This window comes from Eschrichtius robustus, chromosome 3 (genome assembly GCF_028021215.1).
Source record: "Eschrichtius robustus isolate mEscRob2 chromosome 3, mEscRob2.pri, whole genome shotgun sequence".
Taxonomy (NCBI): Eukaryota; Metazoa; Chordata; class Mammalia; order Artiodactyla; family Eschrichtiidae; genus Eschrichtius; species Eschrichtius robustus.
The window spans coordinates 187658299-187666364 of NC_090826.1; positions in this window are offsets into that span (position 1 = coordinate 187658299).

The following is an 8066-nucleotide window of genomic DNA, read 5'->3' on the forward strand; positions in this document are numbered from 1 at the left end:
TATTTGTTACACATTCATGTGTAATAAAATTATAAAAAGAAGTAAGGGAAAAAACGTTCAGTGTATAATGTATACATGGGAAGCAGAGGGTGAGGAATGAGATGGGGAAAACATATAGAAGGTTTTAACTGTACCTGTAACATTTTATTTTTAAAAACTTGGAGCAAATATAGCAAAATATTCAGATTTGACAAAGATCAATGGTCAGTACTTTATGCTGTTTTCTGTAACTTTCTGTAATGTTCTTGAAATATTCTAAGTAAGTTTCCTGAAATATTTTAAAACAAAGCAAAACCAGTCCTGCCTGATTTATACCTTCAAATAGTTGCAATAGTTGCTGAATACAAGCCCTATTATTCTAACATTTTGAACTTGAGTAGGAATGTCTTATGATACATTGATTTAATACTAGCATTTTCTACTTATAACACAGCAAATGAATGAATCATTTAAAATCAAGCAGTGTTTTCCAAAATTACTTTACTAGGATGAAAGAGTGAAGACACAGTCGTATTTAATAAAATTGGGAGAATGATGAAGGAAAAAGTGAACCAGGCTTGGGGGGGAACATAGGGATAGAGAGGAATACAGCTGAGCAACCAGGAGGAGAAGGGAACCAGAGGAAAGGAAAAGAATTTTTAAAGACGCAGGCCCAAGACCAAAAATAAAGGGAGCAAATTGAAAATAATACGAGTGGGTCATTTTTTTTTTAGAGTTCAGAACCTTAAAATTTTTTTTTATTTTTTCAATTTTAATATTTTTTATTGAAGTATAAGTTGATTTACAATGTTGTGTTAATTTCTACTGTACAGCAAAGTGATTCAGTTATATGTACCTATACTTTTTAAAAAAAATATCTTGTCCATTATGGTTTATCATAGGATATTGAATATAGTTCCCTGTGCTCTACAGTAGGACCTTGTTACTCATCCATTCTATATATAATAGTTTGCATCTGCTAACCCCAAACTCCCCGTCCATCCCTCCCCCAACCCCCTCCCCCTTGGTAACCACAAGTCTGTTCTCTATGTCTGTGGGTCTGCTTCTGCTTTGTAGATAAGTTCATTTGTGTCATATTTTAAATTCCACATGTAAGTGATATCATATAATATTTGTCTCTCTCTCTGATTTACTTCACTTAGTATGATAATCTCTAGGTCCATCCATGTTGCTGCAAATGGCATTATTTCATTCTTTTTTATGGCTGAGTAGTATTTCATTGTTTCTATGTATAGAGTGGGTAATTCTTTACGTAATTATAGAAACTGTTTTAAAAGGCAGACTTAGATGCCAAAGGTGATTTAATTTAACTTAGGCCATTCCTAACGCCTTCTTCAGCACCCTACTTCGAAATGGGAAAACTGAGTCCCAGTGAGGTAAGTCACCCTGTGGTCAAGTGCAGAGCTGGGAGAACTCACGGCCCTGAGGGCACCTGGACGCAGTGATTCTTTCTCTTCACAGCACCACCTCATGCACCTGGGTCTCCACCTGCCACGAAGGGGTGCTGGGTGAGGGTGGGGTGCGAGGGCAGTTCAAGGGACACACCCAGGCTGAGAAAAACCCAAAAATGGCAGCAGAGGGACATAGTGAGTTAAACTTTTACACCTGTGTAGTCTTCTTCTTGTATTTTTCAGCCTTTTTTAAAAAGGCTAATTGAGCATGCTTCTTCTGTTTTAGGTATTTAAATTGACAAATGATATAGGGAATTAAAAATGGGCAGCTGAGAATAAAAAATGTTGAGAACTGTTACATTAATCCATTCTTACACTATTTTTATTTCTGCTTTTCCGGGAGAACATTCTCTGTAACTCATTCCTTGAAATCCAGTAAAGTATCAAAAAGGAATCTTCTCTAATTAGGCCCTAAAATAAGATTACAACCTGCAGAGGAGAAGCTGGCTTCTACACACCTCCAAGATGATTGCAATGATTGCCTTTTTTTAAAAAAGTGACATATCAAATTTAAACAGTAAACTGTGGTTTTTGATGATTGTTTGACGTTGATGGTTAGGAAGTGGTTATGTGCTTTAAGACAGAATGTGAAGTTAAAGGAAAAAAGCAAACAAAAACCAAATTGGGAGCATGATACACTGAGCTTGAAGTGTCTTAGTTTTGCTGAATGGTAAAAGCTCATTATTAGCTAATGAAATAATACGTGTGCCAAAATAATATTTGGTCTATCAGAAGTGCAGTGCATGGGCAGATGCCAGACACACTTCAATGTGTTTCTTTCCATGCCTTTGAGTTTTCCAGGCAAACCCCACTAACAGCTCCAGCAGCCTCATGTTTAGCTAGTGACAGACTGGAGCGTGCAGTGGCCTGGAGACTCCTGAATGCTTCTTTGTTCCAGGGGCTCTGCTGCCCTGAGGGCTCCGTCCTGCCCAGCACTTGCCATTCAAACCTCCCTTTGCAGAGATGTATAACTTGGCTGGAACACTTTATTCGTCATACAACTTTGCTTCAAGGGATTGCTGTGGTGGTAGGTTTTTTGTTTTGTTTTTTTACAAATTCTGAAAACACACACACCAGGTAAAGCAAACCGAACATGTTATGTAGAGCCTGACTTTCTCCCTTCATTAGTTATGTTGTCACTTTTTATTGTAAGAAGTTTTGGGAAAGGATGCAATTAGGAAGGTATGTGTTTCAATAAGACCTTTGATCAAAACCCAATCATACTCTTGGCAAGCATCTTTTACATAATGTTTGGGATTTAGAAAGAACTAAGATATTTGCCTGGAAAAAGTGGTAATTTGTTTTCTTTTAGAGAAGTTCCTCTGCAAAAAAGTACCTGGGGTCCTACTGAATCAGTTAAAAAAAAACAGCTTGTAGTAAAGACCATGTAATGTTGTTCTAAACTACAATAATTAATAGATTTTTTTTTTTAAAAGAGTATGACAAAACCATTTTTATTAACTTTCATGAAACTGTGAGGAACCACTGAAGTGTCACAGAGCTCAAGGGTTGAACAAGTCCTCTGAGGCCACTCAGTCTGTCTTTCCACCAGGCTAGACTGTCCCCTTCATTGTTTTATTGAGCATTGTTCTCTAGTCCCCTTGGAATGTCTAAAGCAACACAACACAGTCCTTGGAATTACAATTGTTATTCCAGCATTTCATCAACTGAAGCAATGCTGAGTGGTTTTTCTAAATTGAATGCGGCTTCTAATCTTCGTTAAGAGATTTAAAATTAAGGCAATGACCCTCTTTTCTTATGTTGGAATTCTGTTCAGGCCTGGATATTAGGGTGGTATGCAACTTATAGATTAGCACAGTTCAAACATTTACTGTATTTGGTCATTATGTTTCAGAAGAGGTAGTTCTGTGTGGAGTCATACTATAATGTGGTCCTGCTATAACACATCATTATTATGAGGTGTTATTGCTTTCTTACATACAGTTATTCTGTAAAATGACATACTATCCTTTTGGATGTTTAGCTGGAAGTGTCTGGTGGAAAACAGTTTACTGAAGGAAAGAACTTACCTCAAGACACAAAACATATTGTAGCTGATGGCCCCCAAAGAATATTTGTCAAGGGACCTATTAAAAAAAAGGAAGAGGCAATTAAGGTGCTTTATTTATGTGAGTGACAGGAGTAAACAAATTGAAAATCTGATTATTACGTAAACTACAGAGGCATCTTTTATAAGCATTGTCGTCTTGGGTCACTTGCTCCAGGCGAATCCTGCTGCCATGTCGTGAGGACACTGAAGCAGCCAACAGAAGAACCGAGGCCAGGAGAGCTCTACGGAGAATGGACAATTCTGTAAGCAATATCACCACACCAAATGCAAATCTTTTGAAAAGCGGTACAAATAGGCTTGACTTCTGAGTTTACAGCTGTTCATCCCACCTCTGTCAGCAAATTTTCTTCTTGGCAGAAGACATATTAGGACTATGGTTCTATTCTCTTCGTTCTGTTCATCAATAAAAACCAAGTGTCTAATTTGACTATTTAAGGGTCCTGTTTTTGTATTACAGTTAATTTTAAACATCCCCTGAGCTATAAATAAAGTATCTATTTCCCCAACAGTTCGTTTGAAATCCTGGGCTGCCCACCCACAGTGGACACAAAGTGATGAACGTCTTAGGAGGATGAAAGGGGGTGTGGAGTACCTCTCCATCCCATAGGAATCTGTACCGTGGAAGTGAATGTTTTTAGTGGGGGTAATACATGATCATCAAAGTTGTATTCTTCCTACCAAAAATCCAGAATGGTTTATACAACCCTTCCCATTGCTGTGTGAATGGGAAGAGAAAGGAGGGGGAGAGAGTGACCAGGGAGGGGAAGAAAGGTGAGGACAGGAAGGTAGGGAGGTGAGGCTGAAAGGAGAGGTGGCTTGAAGGGTGGAGGAGCAGTAAAGAGAAGGGCATCACCAGCTGTAGCATCCCTGATGGAGAGCAAATTACTGCCCAGGTGCCACCTCCAGGAAGCCTTTTCCGACCCCTCCCCTCAACTCACTGTCATCTCCCCTTCACGATGGCTGAGAACAAATTAACCCCAAACTATCTTACATAGTTTCAGAGGGTCAGGGATCCAGGAGCAGTTTGGCTGAGTCCCTGTGGCTCGGCCTCCCAGGAGGCTGGTGGCCTCTTCTGATGGCTTGCTGGGGACCGGGGACCAGAGGATCTGCTTCCAAGGTGGTGCCCACACAGGGCTGTTGACCCGTGGCCTCAGTTCTCCACTGAGGGGACCTCTCCAGAAACCACGTGAGTGTCCTTATGACATAGCAGCAGGATTTCCAGGAGCAAGTGATCAGAGAGCATGCCGAAAGCTGCCATGCCTTTCGTGACCTAGTCTCCAGGGACTGGGTTGATGGGTGCTGCCCCCTGTGCTTCTTCCCTGTTCCTTAGAATTGAGTCTCTCTTTGCAGGCCACACTCGAGGGACGGGAATCAGGCTCCAACTTTTGAAGGGCACATCACCTGAAGAAGAATTTGTGGACATATTTTAAATCACCGCATCACTTACTGTCCCTGGGCTGGCAAAGGGGTCCCACTTTGTTCTCTCATGTGCTATAGTGAAACATGGCATTTACAAACGTTGTCACCTGTCAGTCTACTATCCAACTCATAATGAAAATCACTGAAAGAAATAATCCACACAAAATCAAAAAGACAACAGCCCAGGTTACAGACAGTAAAAGCAGTAATAAATAAACAGCTGCTTGGAGAATCCCATTTTGTAAACAAACTTAGAGGTATAAAAATGTGACTCAGGAAAGCTGAACTTGTTAAATAAAATTGTAGGCCACAAAAGAAAACTTATAATCGCAGGTTGCTGTTAGAATTTGATATGGCCAAAAAGGTCTTACAAAAAAATAAATAAATCTTGTAAATTTACATGGAAAAGAACTAATCCCAATAAAAATAACTTAGGTAAAACAGCAAAAGAAAATGAAAAAAGATGAGAGTGGTTTAACTTCACAGTACAGAAAATTGGTCAAAGATTTAGATTAGCCTAATGGCACTCACTGTGAAAACACTATCTTCATAATCAACATTGTTGGTATACTTCTGACTAAACTGCTTGTGTTACTACATAGAGTAAAAATGTTCTTGAGATCAAAACAGTGTAGTCTCAATACCTCTGCGGACAAAATACCTGTGACAATTCATTCATTTGTGTATTTTATTAATTTATATGTGCATTTATATAACCTTTTGGGTGGGGTGGCAGTGGAGGAACAGCTTTTTAAGTTTAACATCTGAGGTAGAAACTGGAAAAGATTGACAAAGTTGACTACAGAAAAACAAATACATCATAAAAATGCCATAAGTGGTTGGCTTCCCTGGTGGCGCAGTGGTTAAGAATCCGCCTGCCAATGCAGGGGACATGGGTTCGATCCCTGGTCCAAGAAGATCCCACATGCCGCGGAGCACCTAAGCCCGTGCACCACAACTACTGAGCCTGCGCTCTAGAGCCCATGAGACACAACTACTGAGCCCCCGTGCCACAGCTACTGAAGCCCGCGTGCCACAACTATTGAAGCCCACACACCTAGAGCCAGTGCTCCGCAACAAGAGAAGCCACTGCAATGAGAAGCCCTCGCACCACAACGAAGACCCAACACAGCAAAAATAAATTAATTAATAAATTTAAAAAAAATAAAAACACATTTATTAAAAAAAAAAATGCTGTAAGTGGGAATTCCCTGGCGGTCCAGTGGTTAGGACGTGGTGCTTTCACTGCCAAGGGCCCGGGTTCAATCCCTGGTCGGGGAACTAAGATCCCAGAAGCCGTGTGGTGCGACCAGAAAAAAAAAAAAAGCTATAAGTAACATTAAAAGAGAAGTGATACTACCATGTATAAAATAGACAGCTAGTGGGAACCTGCTGTATAGCACAGGGAGCTCAGCTCAGTGCTCTGTGAGGACCTAGATGGGTGGGATGGGTGGGATGGGTGGGGGGGAGGTCCACGAGGGAGGGGATATATGTATGCATATAGCTGATTCACTTCGTTGTACAGCAGAAACTAACACAACATTGTAAAGCAATTATTCTCCAATAAAAAGTAAAATAAAATAAAATGGTGCACCCATTTGGAATAATTTTAAAAAAAAAGAAGTGATAAATTTGGAAAAATGACTATTTGAGAGACAAAGCTAATATATTTAATATATAGTATGTCTCACACAAATCAATACAAGAAGATGAATACTGTAATAGATAAATGGGAAACTAGTCTTATAAGAGAAAAAAGGCAAATAAAATTGTGAAGAAATGTTTAACATCATTAGTTAGCAATTAAAGAAATACAAATTTAAAAAACAATGTGTACTCTTAACATATTGCTGGTATGCATGAAAATTTTTACAACTTCTCTGAAGAGTAGTAAAGCATATAAATCAAAAGACTTAACAAAAATGAATGGACAATTCACATTTAAGAACTTATCCATATCTAAGAATAATCAGTGAAGTAAGCAAAGATGTATGTTCAAGTGTATTCCTTACAGCTTTATCATAAAAACAAAAATTCTCGAAATAACAAAAATATCCTGTAACAGGGGTTTGGTTACAAACAAACAAAAGTAATGTATCCAAACAATGGAATTCTACTATGCATTAAATTGATGTTTTAGATGAATAATTATTAATATCAAGGTATATTAATAATACTATTATGTGAAAGAAACAGGGTACAAATGGGATATACAATATGATCTCACTTTGGTACAAAATATATGGAAGTATATACAAAACATATCTCTGGGTGGTGAAATTACAGGTGTTTCTTTTTTCCATTTGCTTTTCTGTATTTTCTAAATCAAAGAAATAAATGTGGATTGCTTTCACCATGAGAAAAAGCTGTGAGTTTTAAGTATAAAAAATATACTCAACTGCAATTAGAAGAATGTATTCTAAATTGTTTTTAGTATTAATGTAGGGTTCCTTAAGTTATTTGTACTGTTTCCCCTTTTCCTAATGAAAAAATACATACTTTAAAAAGTGCTGGCCAAGATTTGGGAACAGGCTGTGGTTCCGACCATTTATTTCCGATCCTACCCACCACGTCTTTGCTCCCATCTCTCAGTTCCATCCTCACTCCCAAAAGTTAGCCAAACTAGCTAAGTGGCCTGTGGAAGGTAAATAACAAAACTCATTTCAAATGAAATCAAAAGTTAAATGATGTACAAGTATCCAACCTGCTTGAACCAGCCCCGCCCTGTGAATATTCATGTAGACAAACAAGATCAGTGGTGAGAAAATGGTTTGCTATTCGCACATGTCCAGGTGGTTCCGAGCATTTCTGATCCTATTTACCTTCAAATAAAAATCTCCTGATACTCTTTACAAATGGTTGTTATTATTCTGAATTGTGTCCACTAATGTAACAAAAAATGTTTTAAAATGCAATAAGAAACAGGTTTAAGCAGATTTAAAATGGATCAGCTAAAGCTCCAGAGTCTTTCTTCTGTTTTCAAGGACACCTCTTTTTTTTGGGAATCGTGGAGGACGATCTCTGCACATTTTTAACCCACTGGGCCATTTGTTGCTTTTCCTGCCTTTTCAACTCCAGCTTTGATTTTGAAGACCCTAAGTGTTTCTCAAGTGGCAAAAATAATG